The sequence below is a fragment of the Triticum aestivum genome, chromosome 2A (genome assembly GCF_018294505.1).
Source record: "Triticum aestivum cultivar Chinese Spring chromosome 2A, IWGSC CS RefSeq v2.1, whole genome shotgun sequence".
NCBI lineage: Eukaryota > Viridiplantae > Streptophyta > Magnoliopsida > Poales > Poaceae > Triticum > Triticum aestivum.
In genome coordinates, this window is record NC_057797.1 from 416,399,313 (window position 1) to 416,422,402 (window position 23,090).

Sequence of the window (23,090 nt, forward strand, 5' to 3'; positions counted from 1 at the left end):
TATGTGGACTTGCTGAAAAGCTCTTAGATTGACTCTTTCCAATGTTATGATAAATTGCAATTGCTTCAATGACTGAGATTACAGTTTTCTAGTTTTCAATGAAGTTTCTGATTCATACTTTACATTGTGAATAAGATTGTTACTTCAGCATAAGAAACCATATGACTATATATATATATTGCTATTCTAAGAATGATCATGATGCCCTCATGTCCGTATTTTATTTTATCGACACCTCTTTCTCTAAACTTGTGGACATATTTTTCGATATTGGCTTCCGCTTGAGGACAAGCAAGGTCTAAGCTTCGGGGAGTTGATACGTCCATTTTGTCACAATACTTATGCCTTTTCTCTCTTATTTTACAAGGTTTACATGAAGAGGGAGAATGCCGGTAGCTGGAATTCTGGGCTAGAAAAGGAGCAAATATTAGAGACCTATTCTACACAACTCCAAAAGTCCTGAAACTCCACGAAAGTCAGTTTTGGAATATATTAAAAATATTGGGTGAAGAAAGCACCAAAGGGAGGCCACCCACCGTCCACATGGGTGGAGGGCGTGCCCTACCCCCTGGGGCGCCCCCTGCCTCGTGGGCCACCTGGAAGCCCCCCGATGCCCATCTTCTAGTATAAGGTGTCTTTTGCCCTGGAAAAAATCATAAGAAAGTTTTTGGGATGAAGTGCCGCCGTATCGAGGCGAAACCAATCTAGGGCTCCGGCGGAGCTGTTCTGCGGGGGAAACATCCCTCCGGGAGGGAGAAATCGACACCATCGTCATCACCATCGATCCTCTCATCGGGATGGGGTCAATCTCCACAAACATCTTCACCAGAACCATCTCCTCTCAAACCCTAGTTCATCTCTTGTATCCAATCTTTGTCTCAAAACCTCAGGTTGGTACTTGTGGGTTGCTAGTAGTGTTGATTACTCCTTGTAGTTGATGCTAGTTGGTTTATTCAGTGGAAGATTATATGTTGAGATCCTTTATGCATATTAATACCCCTATGATTATGAACATGAATACGATTTGTGAGTAGTTACATTTGTTCCTAAGGACATGGGAGAAGTCCTGCTATAAGTAGTCATGTGAATTTGGTATTCGTTCGATATTTTGATGAGATGTATGTTGTCTTTCCTCTAGTGGTGTTATGTGAATGTCGACTACATGACACTTCACCATTGTTTGGGCCTAGGGGAAGGCATTGGGAAGTAATAAGTAGATGGTGGGTTGCTAGAGTGACAGAAGCTTAAACCCTAGTTTAGGCGTTGCTTTGTAAGGGGCTGATTTGGATCCATATGTTTCATGATATGGTTAGGTTTACCTTAATTCTTCTTTCGTAGTTGCGGATGCTTGCGAAGGGGGTTAGTCATAAGTGGGATGCTTATCCAAGGAAGGGAAGTACCCAAGCACCGGTCCACCCACATATCAAATTATCTAAGTAACGAACGTGAATCATATGAGCATGATGAAAACTAGCTTGACGATAATTCCCATGTGTCCTCGGGAGCACTTTCCTTTATATAAGAGTTTGTCCAGGCTTTTCCTTTGCTACAAAAAGGATTGGGACACCTTGCTGCACCTTGTTTACATTTGTTACTTGTTACCCGTTACGAATTACCTGATCACAAAACTATTTGTTACCGGTAATTTCAGTGCTTGCAAAGAATACCTTACTGAAAACTGCTTGCCGTTTCCTTCCGCTCCTTGTTGGTTTCGACACTCTTACTTATCGAAAGGACCACGGTCGATCCCCTATACTTGTGGGTCATCAATGTTCTTGCCAAAATAAAGAAGATTACGCCGATAAATATGTTAGGTAGCATTCCACATCAAAAATTCTGTTTTTATCATTTACCTCCTCGAGGATGAGCAGGAATTAAGCTTGGGGATGCTTGATACGTCTCCAACATATCTATAGTTTTTTTATTGTTACGTGCTATTATATTATCTGTTTTAAATGTTTTATATGCATTAATATGCTATTTTATATTATTTTTGGGACTAACCTATTAACTTAGAGCCGAGTGCCAGTTTATGTTTTTTCCTTGTTTTTGAATTTTACAGAAAAGGAATATCAAATGGAGTCCAAACGAGCTAAAAATTTATGGTGATTTTTATGGACCAAAAGAGACCCCCCAAAGCACCGGAGTTGGGCCAGGAGATGACTGAGGATGCCACAAGCCTGGGGGCACCCCCCTAGGGCGCGCCTCCGAGCTTGTGGGCCCCTCGGGCACCCCCTGACTTGTTTCCGACGCCAAAAATTCTAATATGTACAGAAACCTCCGAAAAGAACCCTAGATCAGAAGTTACACCGCCGCAAGCCTCTGTAGCCATGAAAAACAAATCGGGAGCCCGCTCCGACACCCTGCCGGAGGGGGAAACCATCACCGGTGGCCATCTTCGTCATCCCAGCGGTCTCCATGACGAGGAGGGAGTAGTTCACCCTCGCGGCTGAGGGTATGTACCAGTAGCTATGTGTTTGATCTCTCTCTCTCTCTCGTGTGATTTGGCACGATCTTGATGTACTGCGAGAGCTTTGTTATTATAGTTGGATCACATGGTGTTTCTCCCCCTCTTCCTGCTTGTGATGAATTGAGTCTTGCTCTTTGAGGTTTCGTTATGTTGGATGGAGTATTGGATTTGAGAACACTTGATGTATGTCTTGCGATGGGATATCTGTGGTGACAATGGGATGTTCTATTGATTCACTTGATGTATGTTTTGGCACTCAACTCACGGATTCCCGAGGTGACATTGTTGTAATCTATGCATATGGGTTGATGCACGTATTCGTCCTACGTTCTCCAGTAGAAACTTTGTAGTGATTCTTTGTTGCACGTTGATCGATTGTTATATGATCCAATTATGTTATCATTGTTGAGAGAATTTGCACTGGTGAAAGTATGAACACTAGGCCTTGTTTTCAAGCATTGCAATGCCGTTTTTGCTCACTTTACTACTTGCTACCTTGATGTTTTTCTATTTTCATATTACAAAAACCTATATCTACTATCCATATTACGCTTGTATCAACATTTCTTTGTCGAACTAGTGCACCTATAAAATTTACCATTGTACTGGGTGTGTTGGGGACACAAGAAACTCTTTGTTATTTGGTTGCAGGGTTGTTTGGGAGAGACCATCTTCATCCTACGCCTCCCACAGATTGCTAAACCTTAGGTCATCCACTTGAGGGAAATTTGCTATTGTCCTACAAAACTCTGCGCTTGGAGGCCCAACACGAGTCAACAAGAAGAAGGTTGTGTAGTAGACATCAGAATGATACCTAGCATAATATTGATCATATATCTAATCATGGCATGGATATTAAGACACGAGTGATTCAAAGCAATAGTCTATAATTTGACATAAAGACATCAATACTCAGGCATCCCAACAAACGATCATGTCTTTCAAAATATCAATGCCAAAGATCGCTATCCCTACAAAATAATATAGTCTTGTCATGCTCCATCTTCTTAACACAAAGTATTTATCATATACTACCCTAGTGTCAGCCAAGCAATTGGTTCAAACTGTTTAATGCGATTTAGCTTTTTCAACTCCCACGTAATACATGAGTGCAAGCCATGGATATAGCACTATGCGTGGAATAGATTATAATGATAGGGGTAAACATAGAAAAGATAAAAAAGTAAGAAAGTCTAACATCGATGCGACTAACCAACGAGCTATGGAGATGCCCAATTGATATCAATGCAAGGAGTAGGGATTGCCATGCAACGGATGCACTAAAAGCTATAATATGAAAGCTCAAACTGAAAACTAAGTGGGTGTGCATCCAACTTGCCTGCTCATGAAGACCTCGGGCATTTGAGGAAGCCCATCATCGGAATATAGAAGCCAAATTCTATAATGAAAAATTCCCACTAGTATATGAAAGTGACTACATAGGAGACTCCCTATATGAAAAACATGGTGCTTCTTTGAAGCACAAGTGTGGAATTGGCATGCCCCTTCTCTCTTTTCTCTCATTTTTTCTTTTCTTTTCTTTTATTTTTTTCTTGGGCTCTTTTTGGCCTCGCTTTTTTCTCCTTTTTTCATTTTTTTCCAGAGTCTCATCCTTACTTGTGGGGGGATCATAGTCTCCATCATCCTTTCCTCACTGGGACATGCTCTAATAATGAATAGATGATCATCACGCTTCTATTTATTTACAACTCGATACCTAGAACAAAGTATGACTCTATATGAATGCCTCTGGCAGTGTACCAGGATGTGCAATGATCTAGCGTAGCAAGGATATCAAAAAATGGACAAGCCATGAAAACATCATGCTAGCTATCTTACGATCATGCAAAGCAATATGACAATGAATGCTCAAGTCATGTATATGATAATGATGGAAGTTGCATGACAATATATCTCGGAATGTTATGGAAATGCCATAATAGCTAGGTGTGGTGGCTGTTTTGAGGAAGATATAATAAGGCTTATGTGTGATAGAGAGTATCGTATTACAGGGTTTGGATGCACCGGCGAAGTTTGCACCAACTCTCGAGGTGAGAAAGGGCAATGCACGGTACCATAGAGGCTAACAAATTGCAGAAAGGTAAGAGTGCGTATAATCAGTGGACTCACATTAGTCATAAAGAACTCACATACTTATTACAAAACTTTGTTAGCCCTCAAAGCAAAGTACTACTACACATGCCCTTAGGGAGGAGGTTGGTAGGAGTTAACCATTGTGCGCCCCCGACCTCCAAGAAAAGGAAGACAATCAATATAACTCATGCTCCAACTTCATAGCATAACGGGAGACTATACGTGCATGCTTCGGGAATCAGAAACCTTAACACCAATATTCCTACTAAACACAACCATTTACTAGTACCTCCCACATATTCCATCTTTATGTCGCAAAACTATTGCAAGGAATCAAACATATCATATTCAGTGATCCACAAGTTTTATGTAGGATTTTATGACTAACCATGTGAATGACCAATTCCTGTTGACTCTCTAAATATAAGTGAAGATAAATAGAATTCTATAAATAAAAGTTTTCCATATGTAGAGAAACAGGCAATCCAACTTCAAATGATATAAGTGAAGCACATGAAGCATTCTATAAAGCCATACTCAAAAGATATAAGTGAAGTGCAAAGAGCATTCTATAAATCAACCAAGGACTATCTCATACCGGCATGGTGCATTAAAAGAAAAGGGGAAATAAACACAAAAAGCACTCCAAGAATTACGCATATCACATGAACAAATCAAAAACCGAGACATGCTGATACTTGTTGAAGAAAGATGGGATGCCTTCCGGAGCATCCCCAAGCTTAGACACTTGAGTCTCCTTGAATATTTACATGGGTTGCCTTGGGCATCCCCAAGCTTGACCTCTTGCCTCTCCTCCTTCTCCTTATATCGAAACCTCCTCGATCTTTGAACACTTCATCCACACAAAACTTAATAGAAAACTCGGTGAGATCCATTAGTATAATAAAGCAAATCACTACTTTAAGTACTATTGCAAACCCATTCATATTTTATTTTTGCATTATCCCTACTGTATTATAACTTATCCTTGGCTTATACCATAGATAGATGATACGTCCATTTTACATCATGTTTTCCTAATGTTATTTATGATGTTTTTATGCATAATAATGCTTTTTGGAGTAATTCTAATGCCTTTTCTCTCATAATATACAAGGTACACACAAAGAGGGAGAATTCCGACAGCTAGAAATCTGGACCTGGAAAAGCTACGTCAGGCTACCTATTCTACACAACCACAAACAAGCTAAAACTTTATGGAGAATTTTTATGGAATATATGAAGAATATTTGATCAAAGAAGTACCAGAGGGGGCCACCCTGGTGGGTTGTGCTCACCCGGGCCCACCTCCGGTGCCCATCTTCTTGTATATAAGTCATTTTTACCTAGAAAAAAAATAAGGGGTGGACTTTCAGGACAGAGCGCCGCCCTCTCGAGGCGGAACTTGGGAAGGAGCACTTTTGCCATTCGGCGAAGCGATTCCGCCGGGGGAACTTCCCTCCCGGAGGGGGAAATCATCGTCGTCATCATCACCAACAACTCTCCCATCTTAGGGAGGGTAATCTCCATCAACATCTTCAACATCACCATCTCATCTCAAACCCTAGTTCATCTCTTGTGTTCAATCTTGTTATCGGAACTATAGATTGGTGCTTGTGGGTGACTAGTAGTGTTGATTACATCTTGTAGTTGATTACTATATGGTTTATTTGGTGGAAGATTATATGTTCAGATCAATTATGCTATTTAATACCCCTACGATCTTGAGCATGTTTATCACTTGTGAGCAGTTACTTTTGTTCTTGAGGTCATGGGAGAAATCATGTTGCAAGTAATCATGTCAACTTGATGTGTGTTCAATATTTTGATAGTATGTATGTTGTGATTCCGTTAGTGGTGTCATATGAACGTCAATCACATGACACTTCACCATATTTGGGCCTAAGGGAATGCATTGTGGAGTCGTTATTAGCTGGGTTGCAAGAGTGACAGAAGCTTAAACCCTAGTTTATGCGCTATTCCGTAAGGGACCAATTGGATCCAAAAGTTTAATGCTATGGTTAGCATTTATCCTTAGTACTTTTCTCATGGTTATGGATGCTTGCGAGGGGGTTAATAATAAGTAGGAGGTTTGTTCAAGTAATAACAGCACCTAAGCACCGGTCCCCCCACATATCAAAGTAGCGAACACGAATCGAATCAACATGATGAAAGTGACTAGATGAAATTCTCGTGTACCCTCAAGTACGCTTTGCTTACTATAAGAGGCCGTTTGGCCTGTCCTTTGCCTCAAAAGGATTGGACTACCTTGCTGTACTTTGTTACTATTATCATTACTTGCTCGTTACAAAATATCTTTCTATCAAACTACTCTAGCTACTTACAATTTCAGCACTTGCAGACATTACCTTGCTGAAAACTGATGTCTACTACACAACCTTCTTCTTGCAGACGTTGTTGGGCCTCCAAGTGCAGAGGTTTGTAGAACAGTAGCAAATTTCCCTCAAGTGGATGACCTAAGGTTTATCAATTCGTAGGAGGCGTAGGATGAAGATGGTCTCTCTCAAGCAACCCTGCAACCAAATAACAAAGAGTCTCTTGTGTCCCCAACACACCCAATACAATGGTAAATTGTATAGGTGCACTAGTTCGGCGAAGAGATGGTGATACAAGTGGTATATGGATAGTAGATAGAGGTTTTTGTAATCTGAAAATATAAAAACAGCAAGGTAACTAATGATAAAAGTGAGCACAAACGGCATTGCAATGCGTTGAAACAAGGCCTAGGGTTCATACTTTCACTAGTGCAAGTCATCTCAACAATAATAACATAATTGGATCACATAACTATCCCTCAACATGCAACAAAGAGTCACTCCAAAGTCACTAATAGCGGAGAACAAACGAAGAGATTATGGTAGGGTACGAAACCACCTCAAAGTTATTCTTTCCAATCAATCCGTTGGGCTATTCCTATAAGTGTCACAAACAGCCCTAGAGTTCGTACTAGAATAACACCCTAAGACACAAATCAACCAAAACCCTAATGTCACCTAGATACTCCAATGTCACCCCAAGTATCCGTGGGTATGATTATACGATATGCATCACACAATCTCATATTCATCTATCCAACCAACATATAGAACCTCAAAGAGTGCCCCAAAGTTTCTACCAGAGAGTCAAGACGAAAACGTGTGCCAACCCCTATGCATAGATTCCCAAGGTGAGGGAACCCGCAAGTTGATCACCAAAACATACATCAAGTTGACCATAGAATAACCCATTGTCGCCATGGTTATCCCACGCACATCAAGTGTTCTCAAATCCTTAAAGACTCAATCCGATAAGATAACTTCAAAGGGAAAACTCAATCCATTACAAGAGAGTAGAGGGGGAGAAACATCATAGGATCCAAATATAATAGCAAAGCTCGTGATACATCAAGATCGTACCACCTCAAGAACACGAGAGAGAGAGAGAGAGAGAGATCAAACACATAGCTACTGGTACATACCCTCAGCCCCGAGGGAGAACTACTCCCTCCTCGTCATGGAGAGCACCGAGATGATGAAGATAGCCACCGGAGAGGGATTCCCCCCTCTGGCAGGGTGCCGGAATGGGTCTAGATTGGATTTTGGTGGCTACGGAGGCTTCTGGCGGCGGAACTCCCGATCTATTGTCGTCTTCGATAGTTTTTAGGGTATATGGGTATATATGGGAGGAAGAAGTACGTCGGTGGACCTCCGGGCTGTCCACGAGGCAGGGGGCACGCCCAGGGGGTGGGCGCGCCCCCACCCTCATGGGCAACCTGGGACTCTCCTGGTCCAACTCCGATACTCCGTGGGCTTCTTCTGGTCCAAAAATAACTTCCATGAAGTTTCAGGTCAATTGGACTCCGTTTGATTTTCCTTTTCTGCGATACTCTAAAACAAGGAAAAACAGAAACTGGCACTGGGCTCTAGGTTAATAGGTTAGTCCCAAAAATCATATAAATGCATATAAAACATCCAAGGTTGATAATATAATAGCATGGAACAATAAAAAATTATAGATACATTGGAGACGTATCAGCATCCCCAAGCTTCATTCCTGCTCGTCGTCGAGTAGGTAAATGATAAAAACAGAATTTTTAATGTGGAATGCTACCTAACATATTTATCCATGTAGTTCTCTTTATTGTGGCAAGAATATTCAGATCCATAAGATTTAAGACAAAAGTTTAATATTGACATAAAATAATAATACTTCAAGCATACTAACCAAGTGTCGGGGAAACTGATCCACGAACACCTATGGGGCCGACGAACCGGGCCCCTTTCGGTTCGGGAGGGAGGAGGGCGGAGGTCACACGAAGAGCAGATCGAGGCGAAGCACACGAGCAGTTTTACCCAGCTTCGGAGCTCTCCGGAGAGATAACACTCCTACTGCTGCTTGTTTGGTTGTATTATGTTCTTGCTCGCGAGAGCTAAATGTTTTCTGGCTTACGAATGAGTCGAACCTCGCGAACCCCCTCTACGTTGCGCATGGGCCTCCTTTTATATGCTCAAGGGGTCACCGACAGGTGGCAACGCAGAGAAGGGTACAAATGTAAAAAGTGAGGTGGTTGGTACAGTTACTTGTACAGTGTACCCGACCTAACTCTGACGGCAGGGGACAAGGGCATTAAATGCACGTCTGAGTCGCCCAAACAGTGCAGAAAAGGACCGTTAGGGGCGCCACCGTTCACCACGATGGCGATCTTGTCAGCTTCTCATGCCACTGCGCACCGCTGGCTGCACAGCCTCCCGCCACGCGCGCCTAGAGAGGCCCCCAGAGCGACACGTTGGTGGATGCGCTGGAGCGTGGGCACAAAGTGGCCGCCTGCCGCGGCAAGCGCCTTGCCGCTGCTATTATCTTGTCGGGTCCGGAAGCTTGTCGCTCACCGGGCCTAGAGGTACCTTGGTTGGTCTTCCCGACAAGCTCCTCTTGCCGGGGCCTTGTTGCCTTGCCGGAGCGCGTGGCGCATTGCGGCAAGTTCCTTGGAGTGCCTTGGTTGGCCTTCCCGGCAAGCTCCTCTTGCCGGGGCCTTGTCTCCTGTGCTTAAATACTGTGTTCTTGAATGGCTCCAAGGGAACCACGGAGGATCTTGGCGTTTGCCCGGCAAGCCTTGCCGCGGGGTGCTGCAACTGCCCGTGCACAAGTTCGGGGTACTAGGGTACCCCTATTCTAGTACACCGACACCAAGTAATCATGTCTTCTCAAAATAACATGGCTAAAGAAAGCTATCCCTACAAAATCATATAGTCTGGCTATGCTCCATCTTCACCACTGTAACATCCCAAATTTTCAATTTGGAATGTTATAGACTAGATCCAGAATAGTAATCGAAGCCTGTTTCTTTTGCCGTTTGTCTTTCGTTGCTTCGTTCGATTTGATTCTTTTTGCCAACCGGAGTTCTTAAGTTGAACTTTCTGGTTAGATCTCTTATTTGAGTTTTACCTGTGCATTAGTGAAGTACTTATTGTATGCTTGTTTGTTTGCGATAGAGTACCCGGAGTGCGCCGCTTGTTACTTCGAATCACTAAGTTTCGCGGATCACCAGCAAGGCAAGTAACACTTTGATCATACCTTCTACTACCCAGTTTTATTGCATTAGATCAATCCCCACACATTGCATGATTAGGATCTAATTAAATTGTGGGTTTGGGAAGTAGTTGAGGTAGTACCTATTACCTGTTTATTATCAAACCTTTGGGAGTTACTTCTATGTTTGCTTATTATTGCTATGCTATGCTAGTAGACGTGGATTGGGTGAGTGATATCCATGACAGATGTGAGATTTTAAATCAATGGTTTATCTAAGGTGGCAACTTAAATACACATCTGGGTGGATTGAGGTACCTGGGTATTCCAGGATTGCCTGTTTTTTTTATGGACCGCCACCCAGGCCCAAAGGGATCATGAGATTTTTCATGCTAGAAACATCCATGTGTAGCCACAAGCTATTATGGGCTCTAGCATAGTTGACTAAGTTGTGTGAACTCTTACAGTGGTAGACTAGCAGATGTAGGGGATGTAGGTGGTACGGTCTACCCATCGTAAGGTGCTAGCGCTTCTGAAAGACTATGTCTCGGTCATCTGTTTCTCAAACACCATGTAGTGCGAGAATCCCAACGGAGGAGATCGAGTCTTGTGGGGAAAAGTGTGCAAACCTCTGTAGAGTGTATAAACTAATCATGGTTAGCCGTGTCCCCGGTTATGGACATCTTGAGTATCTAGTACCTGGATTATCATGTGAATCTCAACATGTTACTATAAAATTTAATTTGATGGGTTTGTTTAATGATGTTACTTAATTGGAATTGAGGATGCTGTCAACCATTCTCAATGTTCAAAAACCACCATAATAGTTAAATAAAATTTATTCCTTTGCAGTAGGGAAAAATTGGCTTTACGCAAAACTGTAACCATAGAGCTTTCCACCAGCCAAATATGCATATAGTATAGTTGTTTCATTCCATTACTCTCTATATGTTACATTGCCAGCATATTCCATGTGCTGACCCGTTTTCGGGCTGCAACGTTAATGTTGCAGACTTTTCATACGACGATTAAGGAGTTTTAGGTCGTGGTTCTATACTCAGTGATGCCGTTGGAGTTGATGGACTCACTTATCTTCCAAGCCTTCCGCTGTTATCGTTATTAGATGGCCTTAAGCCATATTTATTGTAATAAGTTCTCTTTTGAGACACTCGATGTAATAAGTGTGTGATTGCTACTCTGTTATAAATCCTTCAAGTACTGTGTGGTGTCAGCATTACTGATCCAGGGATGACACCGGAGCACAGAGATTGGGCCGTTTGAGGTCTGGTCGCTACAAGATGGTATCAGAGCACACGCTGACTGTAGGACACGACCACTAAGCTAAAGACCTAGATCACTACTCACTCTCTTCTCTTCTGACCTCTCATCTTTTCTACTCTTTAGAATGGTGGATGCAAGGAACAAGTTCACGCAACCGGATGAAGATACACCCTTTGGATGTCACTTGAAGGAACTCACTAGATACCTGAACATGGGAGTACCAAGCTTCACCGGAACCTACAACACCACTTTACCTGAAGAAGAGCGTTGGATGATTCAAGTTCAAGTTCTAGGAAGGACGTTTATGCCAGTCACTGAGCCCATAGAGTTTTCTTTTGATGCACCAACTTGGAGTCTAGGAAAGAGCATGGCAGCTCACGTCGCCATGGGACGCATTGGAGAAGTCTACCGCAATGATCTCAAGGATACTATCTACCAGATTTGTGGGCGCCGAGATGAGCACTGGGAGATGATCAGCACCAGAAAGGATAGATCAATTGCAGCTTTTATCCAGGAGTTAAACTAGCACATTCAACGTCAGGAGAACCATATGTGCGCCGACATGATAGACCTGAAGAAGGCAAGGACGAGAATCAAGGAACTGGAGGAAGAACTCAAGGCTACACGTGAAGATTATGAAGAGGAAATTGAAGTATTAGTGGATAAGAATGCTGACCTAACAATGAAGATCGGGATATTTATGGGAGGCCCTACGCTAGTAGATGAAGACGAAGAACCCAAGGAGATTCGCCCAGAAGACTACATCATCATCGTCGACACCGACTCGGATCTAGATGATAGCGATGATGACTATGTTGATGAAGCCGGAGCAGATATCATGGAGTCTGCAACCGAAGAATATTTCTAGTAGACCACCTCATCAGTAGTAGTAGTAGTCCACCATGTAAATATAGTAGTCCGAGCACTTTTGTGATAGTTAGATCGATTGTATGCCCTTGTTTGATTGAATGAAGTGAATTGTTTGCTTTTGCCTCATGTGCATATGGGTAGTGTTTTCTCTTTAGACCCCCTCTATTCTTAAATCTCATCTTTTCTAAACACTCAGATGCCTCCGAGACGTGACCCCGGATTTACCTTTCCACCGGAGCTCACCCAGTTGATCCAGCAGCAAAACACATTGATGCAGTTGCTAGTCCAGAATCAAAATCAGGGGAACAACAACAACAACCCACCACCACCACCACCTATTGATCACTTAGCCCGTTTTCTTAGGTTGAATCCGCCAGTGTTTTCCAGTAGCACCGAGCCGATAGTAGCAGATGATTGGCTCCACAAGACAGCTAGAGAGTTGACCACAGCAGGATGCACGGATGCGGAGAAGGTGAAGTTTGCCGCACATCAGCTTGAAGGACCCGTAGCATCATGGTGGGAAAATTTCACAGCCACTTTCCCTGTCAATACTGTCACATGTGACCAGTTTCAGTAGGCTTTTCGAACTGCCCATGTTTCATCAGGAGCTAAGGCCATGAAGAAGTGAGAGTTTCGCAACTTGCGCCAAGGAGGACGGACAGTTGGCCAGTATGTGGAGGACTTTAGTAAGCTAGCACGTTATGCCCCAGATGACGTTGCTACGGATGCAGCTAAGCAGGAGAAGTTTCTGGAAGGACTGAATGATGAGTTGAGCATGCAGTTGATGGTAGCAACCTTCAACAACTACCAGGAGTTGGTAGATCGTGCTCTTATGATTGAAGGGAAGCAGCAGCAAATTGAAAATCGCAAGAGGAAGTATACACAAGGAAAGTACAATTCAGGAGCTCAGCAGAAGCCACGATTTACCCCTAGACCGGGAGGACATTTTCAGCATACCCATGGAGGAGGTAGCACGCACAATCACAAATGGCCCTAGGAATGGTAATGGGAATGGAGGAAGCAACGGCCAGAACCGCACCAACCCATCAACCCCAGCCAAGAAAGACCTGAGCCAAGTCACTTGCTTTAAGTGCCAGAAGACCGGACATTATGCCAATGAATGTCCTGAATCACAAAATAGAAATGGCAATGGAAGCTCTGGGAAGAAGCTGAACCCTTTAAACAGGGGACAGGTGAACCACATTAATGTGGAGGAGGTTGAAGAGCAGCCGGATGCAGTAATCGGTAAGTTTTTGGTTAAGTCATTTACTGCACTCGTTCTTTTCGATATTGGTGCATCGCATTCATACATATCAAGGGGATTTGGATAAGTATAAACTGCCAACCCAAGCCCTTAGGTCACCCATGTTAGTAACCTCGCCTGGAGCAGAATATATGGCTAGTCTATGGTGTGATCGGTTACCATTAAGGATTGGTAACTATGTTTTTCCCTCAGACCTAATAGTATTGGAATCTCAAGGATTGGATGTGATATTAGGCATGGATTGGTTATCAAAGTATGAAGGGAATATTGAATGTGCTAGTAAGTCAATTTTGCTTACCACCCCAGAAGGGAGAAGGATCAAGTATGTATCCCGACATGTGCTAAAGAGGACTCAAGTAAATTGCTTAACAGGAGTTGTGCAGGAGGAAGTACCAGTAGTAAAGGATTTCCCCGAAGTATTTCCAGAAGAGTTGCCGGCCATGCCACCGGATAGAGATATTGAGTTTTTGATTGAGCTATTGCCAGGCACAGGGCCAATATCAACGAGACCATATAGGATGCTCGCAAAGGATTTGGTGGAAATTAAGAAGCAAATTAAGGAGTTACTAGATAAAGGTTATATTCTCCCAAGTTCTTCACCTTGGGGATCGCCAGTACTTCTAGTGGAGAAGAAGGATGGATCGTTAAGGATGGTTGTCGATTATTGAGGATTGAATGAAGTAACCATCAAGAACAAGTACCCACTACCAATGATCAATGATCTGTTTGATCGATTGCAAGGAGCTAAGGTATTTTCCAAGATCGATCTGCGATCAGGATACCACCAGTTGAAGATTCGGGAACAGGATATACCCAAGACGGCTTTTACCACCAGGTATGGGCTGTACGAGTATAGCGTTATGTCATTTGGTCTAACTAACGCACCTGCATATTTTATGAACATGATGAACAAGGTGTTTATGGAGTTCTTGGATAAGTTCGTCGTAGTGTTCATTGATGATATCCTGGTTTACTCAAAGAATGAAGAGGAGCATAAGGAACATTTGCGTTTGGCTCTTGGAAAGCTCAGAGAACATCAGTTATATGCCATGTTTAGCAAATGTGAGTTTTGGTTGAAGGAAGTTGGATTTCTCGGACACATTATATCCGGAGAAGGTATAGCAGTAGACCCCACTAAAGTTGGTACCGTGACCAAGTGGGAAGCACCAACCACCGTGGGAGAGATCCAGAGTTTTCTTGGACTCGTGGGATACTACCGGAGGTTTATTGAGAATTTCTCAAAGTTTGCGAAGCCTATGACGGAGTTGTTGAAGAATGATACCAAGTTCATATGGACAGAGGAATGTGAGGCTAGTTTTCAGGAGTTGAAGAAACGTTTGGTTACTTCACCAGTGTTGATTTTGCCAGACCAGACCAAGGATTATGAGGTGTATTGCGACGCTTCACGTTGAGGACTTGGAGCAGTGCTTATGCAGGAAGGGAGAGTTGTTTCATATGCCTCACGACAGCTTAAGCCTCATGAGTTGTTGAAATATGCTACGCATGATTTGGAGTTAGCAGCCGTAGTGCATGCACTGAAGACTTGGAGACATTTTCTGATTGGAAACCATTGCGAAGTGTACAAGGATCATAAGAGTCTGAAGTATATTTTCACACAGAAGGAGTTGAACCTCAGACAAAGGAGATGGTTGGAGCTCATCAAGGATTATGATATGAAATTGCATTATCACCCCGGAAAGGCTAACGTAGTAGCTGACGCATTAAGCCGTAAGAGCCATGTCAACACCCTAATGACGGGAGAATTACCAAGGGAGTTAGCCGAAAATCTTCAAGAGTTATGTTTAGAAATAGTCCCGAGAGGCCATGTAGCAGCATTGGAGATTCAGTCTACATTGATGGATAAAATCAGAGAAGCCCAAAGGACTGACAAGGAGATTGCTTCTATTAAGGAGAAAATTAGCAAAGGAAAAGCTAAGGGATTTCATGAGGATGAGCACGATACCTTATGGTTTGAAGACCGTGTTTATGTGCCAAATGATCCGGGGCTTAGGAAGCTAATTCTGCAAGAGGCCCATGATTCACCATATTCGATTCACCCAGGAAATACCAAGATGTATTTGGATTTGAAGGATATTTTCTGGTGGACCGGAATGAAGAAGGATATTGCGGAGTACAAGCAGTTTGTGATGTATGTCAGAGAGTGAAGGCAGAGCATCAGAAGCCAGCAGGATTGCTACAACCATTGTCGATACCCGAATGGAAGTGGGATAAGCTAGGCATGGATTTTATTACAGGATTTCCCAGAACACGTTCAGGCTATGACTCGATATGGGTTGTAGTCGATCGTTTGACAAAGTTAGCTCATTTCATTCCAGTGAAGACTACCTATACCAGTGCGAAGTTGGCAAAGATATACATGACCACGATCGTATGTTTGCATGGAGTTCCAAGGAGCATTGTATCAGATAGAGGAACCCAGTTCACTTCAAAGTTCTGGAATCAGATGCATGAGACTTTGGGAACCAGACTAGAGTTTAGCACAGCTTTCCACCCGCAGACAGATGGACAGACTGAGAGAGTCAACCAGATCTTGGAGGATATGCTAAGAGCTTGTGCGCTAGATTATGGATCTAGTTGGGATGAGAATTTGCCATATGCAGAGTTCTCTTACAACAACAGCTACCAAACTAGTTTGAAGATGGCCCCTTTCGAAGCCTTGTACGGAAGGAGGTGTAGGACCCCATTGTCCTGGGATGAAGTTGGAGATCGCCCGTTGTTTGGACCGGATCTGATAAAGGAATTTGAACAGAAAGTGAAATTAATTCACGATAGGCTAAAGGTAGCTCAATCCAGGCAGAAGAGTTATGCAGATTCTAAACGCAAGGAGACAGTTTACGAAGTCAGAGACCAGGTTTATCTTTGAGTATCACCACTTCGAGGAGTTAAGCGCTTTGGAGTTAAGGGAAAGTTAGCGCCACATTTTGTAGGCCCATACAAAGTATTGGAATGTATGGGAGAAGTAGCCTACAAATTGGAATTGCCCGAAGGATTGTCAGGAGTTCACGACGTATTTCATGTATCCCAGTTGAAGAAGTGCCACGCGGAGATGGCTGACATACCACTGAGAGATACGGTACAACTGGAAGCAATTCAGTTGAACAGTGATTTGACCTATGAGGAGAAACCAGTTAAGATTCTAGAGTATGCCAGTCGAGTCACCCGCAGCAAGGTTATCAAGTTTTGCAAGGTTCAGTGGAGCCACCACACGGAGGATGAAGCCACCTGGGAACGAGAGGAAGATTTGTTGAAGGACCACCCTCACCTATTGTCTAGCCAACTCGAATCTCGAGGGCGAGATTCATCTTAAGGGGGGTAGGTTTGTAACATCCCAAATTTTCAATTTGGAATGTTATACACTAGATCATCATTGCATATCATATTTATTGCATTTTGGTTGATCCTAGAAATTTTTCGCAACTCAAGGATCCTCGGAGAGAGTTGGGGATTTTGTTATTTTCATATTTGAGTAGTCTCAAATTTTGAAAATAGGATCATTTGATTTTATTTATTTTATCTTCAATAATTTCCATTTTGCAAAAATATGAGATAGGGAATAAAATGACTTTCCCAAAATAAAGAAATATTAAGGATTTAATAAAAAATCAAATAAGATTTTATTTGGTTTTATTTGCTATTTTATTTGAATTTAGGAAAAAATGTGTGTTTTTCAAAATTGCATTTAGGCCCCCAATAAATGTTCATCCTATGCGCCTTGATTTTAGAAGCCGGGGAAAATTTATTTCGGGATTTTTGGAGTCCATTTAGTATTTCTTTTATTTGTTTTTCTGCGCGTTATTATTTTAAAAAAACGTGAACCGACTTCGGGCCGTACCCGAGCGGGACTCCGCCCAGGGCAGCCTTTATAAGGCGCCCGCCCGAGCCGGCCAGCCCACCAGCGCCCCAGCCCGCCTCGAGCCCCGTGTCGCGCCCTAACCCTAACCCTAGGCCCACCGCCTCGCCGCCGCCCCACGCCGCCCCGCCGCCCGCCAGACCTACCGCCGAGGTAGCCACCGTCGCCGGCGGTTTGCTTTAGAAAGCCGCCCGGTTTTTTTAAAAGCCGCGGTTTATTTTTTTAGATTCGTTTTGTTTTTTTAGAACGGTTTTTTTCGGTTTAGGCTAATTAGCGAGCGTTTGTTCGTTTTAACGAACGTGTTTGTCGTTTAGATCTAGTTAACGAACGTTCGTTCGTTATTGTTCGTCGTTTTTCTTTTTCTCGGATTAAATCCGTGATTTTTCTGATCGCGATTTCTGATCCGATTTTCGTTTTAGTATAATTTTTTGCTCGTTTATCGGAATTAGGCGATTCAAGCGCCTGGAGTTTCGTCTCGAAAACCTCTTTCCGTTTAACCAACTCAAACAAGTTTTTGCCACTGTAAAAATTGCCCTAGATCCAAAATAGTAATCAAAGCCTATTTCTTTTGCCGTTTGTCTTTCGTTGCTTCGTTCGATTTGATTCTTTTTGCCAACCGGAGTTCTTAAGTTGAACTTTCTGGTTAGATCTCTTATTTGAGTTTTACCTGTGCATTAGTGGAGTACTTATTGTATGCTTGTTTGTTTGCGATAGAGTACCCGGAGTGCGCCGCTTGTTACTTCGAATCACTAAGTTTCGCGAATCACCAGCAAGGCAAGTAACACTTTGATCATACCTTCTACTACCCAGTTTTATTGCATTAGATCAATCCCCACACATTGCATGATTAGGATCTAATTAAATTGTGGGTTTGGGAAGTAGTTGAGGTAGTACCTATTACCTGTTTATTATCAAACCTTTGGGAGTTACTTCTATGTTTGCTTATTATTGCTATGCTATGCTAGTAGACGTGGATTGGGTGAGTGATATCCATGACAGATGTGAGATTTTAAATCAATGGTTTATCTAAGGTGGCAACTTAAATACACATCTAGGTTGATTGAGGTACCAGGGTATTCCAGGATTGCCTGTTTTTTTATGGACCGCCACCCAGGCCCAAAGGGATCATGAGATTTTTCATGCTAGAAACTTTCGTGTGTAGCCACAAGCTATTATGGGCTCTAGCATAGTTGACTAAGTTGTGCGAAATCTTACAGTGGTAGACTAGTAGATGTAGGGGATGTAGGTGGTACGGTCTACCCATCGTAAGGTGCTAGCGCTTCTGAAATACTATGTCTCAATCATCTGTTTCTCAAACACCATGTAGTGCGAGAATCCCAACGAAGGAGATCGAGTCTTGTGGGGAAAAGTATGCAAACCTCTACAGAGTGTATAAACTAATCATGGTTAGCCATGTCCCCGGTTATGGACATCTTGAGTATCTAGTACCTGGATTATCATGTGAATCTCAACATGTTACTATAAAATTTAATTTGATGGGTTTGTTTAATGATGTTACTTAATTGGAATTGAGGATGTTGTCAACCATTCTCAATGTTCAACAACCACCATAATAGTTAAATAAAATTTATTCCTTTGTAGTAGGGAAAAATTGGCTTTACGCAAAACTGTAACCATAGAGCTTTCCACCAGCCAAATATGCATATAGTATAGTTGTTTCGTTCCATTACTCTCTATGTGTTACATTGCCAGCATATTCCATGTGCTGACCCGTTTTCGGGCTGCAACGTTAATGTTGCAGACTTTTCAGACAACGATTAAGGAGTTTTAGGTCGTGGTTCTATACTCAGTGATGCCGTTGGAGTTGATGGACTCACTTATCTTCCAAGCCTTCCGCTGTTATCGTTGGTAGATGGCCTTAAGCCATATTTATTGTAATAAGTTCTCTTTTGAGACACTCGATGTAATAAGTGTGTGATTGCTACTCTGTTATAAATCCTTCAAGTACTGTGTGGTGTCAGCATTACTGATCCAGGGATGACACCGGAGCACAGAGATTGGACCATTTGAGGTCTGGTCGCTACAACCACACAAAGTATTTAAATCATGCACAACCCCAATGACAAGCCAAGCAATTGTTTCATACTTTTGATGTTCTCAAACTTTTTCAATCTTCACGCAATACATGAGAGTGAGCCATGGATATAGCACTATAGGTGGAATAGAAGGGTGATTGTGGAGAAGACAAAAAGGGAGAAGATAGTCTCACATCGACTAGGCGTATCAACGGGCTATGGAGATGCCCATCAATAGATATCAATGTGAGTGAGTAGGGATTGCCATGCAACGGATGCACTTGAGCTATAAATGTATGAAAGCTCAACAAAAGAAACTAAGTGGGTGTGCATCCAACTTGCTTGCTCACGAAGACCTAGGGCACTTGATGATGCGGAGCATCCCAAGATCATGCCCATGGACGCACCCACACCTCCAACGACACCACTTGGACCAATGACACGAACCCGAGCCAAAGCTATCAAAGATAAGGTGAACTCACTCCTCTCCGAACTTCCACTTTCTATGCATGAGACATGGCTACTACCTAAGTCCGAGGTGTTGTGCATGATTAGGTACCAAGAAGGTCCTCCCGAAGATGTGCATGAAGATGTACAAGTCCCCAAGTCCATGGAAGAGGAGAACCAACAGAAGGAGCCAAGAGCATCTCCCAGGCCTCGGACATCTGGCCAAGGCCCCGGACGTCCGCCCACTGGAGCGTCTTCCACTACAATAGCCCAGCCGCAGAAGGCTACAAGCCCCGGACATCCGGCCCGGCAGCCCGGAAATCCGGCCCCTCCGAACCCGAGAGCAACAAATGCCACCGCTCCAGCCCGGATATCCGGCCCCCCAGCCCGGACATCCGGCATCGCCTGAAAGCTCGGACATCTGGCCCGACCAGCCCGGACATTCGGCCTCCCCTGTCTGCGCACAGTGAAGGGCCGAGGCCCGTGTATCCCTTATCCCCCCTAGACTATATATACTCCACCCCATACAACTTTCTAGGGTTAGCAAAGGATTAGCACATATTTTGTGTGAGAGCTTTGCTCATCCACTTGGTTACCTTCTCCTCGGAGATTCGAGCCTCCACCGGAGAAGATCCCCCAAGCGGATTCAAGACCCATCTTTAGGGAAGAACATCAAGACCTCCTCACGGAGAAGAACCAGTTATCATTTTGTATCGTCCCTAGTTGTCCGTGGATCGTGTATCTAACTTTATGTACTCGAGGATCTAGCCCAAGTGTGACTTGTTCTTGTTAGTTTGAGTGTTCCTCTTGTGTTTCCCCTTGTGATTTCCCTCGTTTCCCCCTCGTGTTCCTCATGTTCTTCGCAGGATCCGCTCCTTTCATGAAAGATCAGGCAATTAGGGTTCTACCCCACATCATCTTGGTATCTAGAGCCACGTTGATCACGATTTCGGAGCCTCCCCGTTGTGTTTTCTAGCCTTGTTTTGTTGTTTTTCGTCCTAATTCGAAAATTCCCCACCAATAGCCCCAAAAATGTCTTTTGTGATTTGTTGGTGTGTTGAGATTTTGTTGGTTTGGATCCGTGGATTTGCTTTGTTTTGAGTGGATCCAGCTTCCCATCCATTTTCCCCCATCTTCCATCGACAAATTCCTCCGAATTTCGCCCGAATTTAACCTCTCCACGCGGTGTTCATCTGCTCGTCCCCGGATCCAGAGCCCGGACATCCCGCCTTCCGCCCGGACATCCGACCCCTGGCAGCAACATCTCCATCCACCACACCGTTTTCCGCCCAATTCCCACCAAATTTTGTTCCGGTGCCCACCATATACCATATATATTTCCGCATACCTCCACCAGTTCCGCATAACCCAACCATTTTTGGACCGTTTCGCTCTCCGACACATTTGCTACTTCGAGGTTTGAGAATTTGAGTTGTGGTACCATATCCTTCTGTGTTTCGGATATCTAGGTACGGTTTGACATCGACATCACCGCCGCTCATCTTTTCCACGGAGGTGTCCTACATCATCATGAACAACGACCACCTCGACTACATCTTGGTATTCGTGCCACCATTTTGACACCATACCGGAAGCAAGACCGGTAACCTCATCTTGGTATTGGACATATCACTCTTGCCATTACATTGATAGCCATCATAGCCTTACTCCTTTCCGTTGCTTACCCATCGAGACTAGCCATTGAGTATTGTCGGCAATGAGACTTGTGCACATTAGTGATCATACTTCCCATAGCATATATACATCATTGTTGCATATATTGGTATCATCTCTTGTGTCACAAAGTTGTCATCGCATACTCATTTGCTATCTTGGTTCGTCAAGCATTGCATGAGAAAAGAGCTCAAACATCAAAGAGCCAAACAAGCTTTTAAGCAAAGAGCTTTTAAGCAAGAACCATAGCATCTTACAACATTAAGATTGTCATACTCGATCATCTTGGATCATATCATAGAAACACCTTGCATACAAAATATTTGGGATAGAAGTCGTTGCATTTTTGCTAAGTAGGTTGTGCAAAAGTTCTTGTATCTGCCTATTGTGCAATCATGCTAGCGTCTCTATAGTGTTGTGCAACAAGAGCATTTTTGTGGATTCCACATTTTGGCTCACCCTTGGTTGCTCAACCCCACTTATCTTTCTGCGTGTGTGTTTCTGTGTACCTTATATGCTTGGTCTACTCGTTACATTGCATCTTGTGAATCTTTTCCAACATTATTGAAGCTCACATACAATTGCATCAAATTTTTGTGCCACCATCCTAACCAAGCTCCACCAAAAGCTTTTACTTGTGTAGGTGTGAGAAACCGACAAGAACTAGTACCAATTGTGCTATTTCCTTGTCCTACATTGGAGTGATCCTCGATCCACTTTCAACTTCGGTCAAGGTACATTTGGTACTCGTTCTTCTCTTTCTACCACTCACATTTGTCTTGGAATGATGGATAGGCCAAGTACTTCTACCAACCCACTCTTCATGGAGCAAGACGACGACATGAACTCCTTTGTCACCAAGAGTCACCTCTTTGGTGCACAACGTGCTTTGCATCAAGAGCAACAAGCTATGAGTGAACGCATCGACAACCTTGCCGCCGACTTGCGACTTTCCGAGCAACGTACAAGGGACTACTTCGACCACAAGCTCGACGATCACAAGCAAGAGAATGACGCAAGGATGGACGAAATTCATGCGTTGTTGCTCAACCGCTCGTCTTCCACTTCAAGAAGGAGCCGTTCAAGCCGCCACTCCGACTTCACCCTCTCCGGCTCAAGTACACCGACATCGAACACTCTTCGTCGAGCCGCACGCACCGATCGTCAAGCAAGCCTCAATCCCCTACGAGACATCGACTCTCAAGAGCGCTAACAACGTCAAACTCAAGAGGCCTTTGCGCTAGCACGAGAACGGCAACGACAATGCCAACATGAAGAGGAAGAGTGAGCGCATCTACACCAAAATGCTCAAGATGCCAAGGCACAATGTCAAGAACAACAACTCTGTGACGCTCAAGCACTTGCGGCGCAACAAGCTCTACGTGATTCGAGTCGAGTCGTAGCCGACTGAAGCCAACAAGCCCGTGAACAAGAGGAAGAACTTCGCGAAGAAATTCAAGAACGAAGATTTCAAGCTCGCGTGCATCGTCAAGTTCCTCCTCGAGCTCGACAAGCTTCTCCACAAGCTCACCAAGAACAACAAGTCAATCAAGAGCA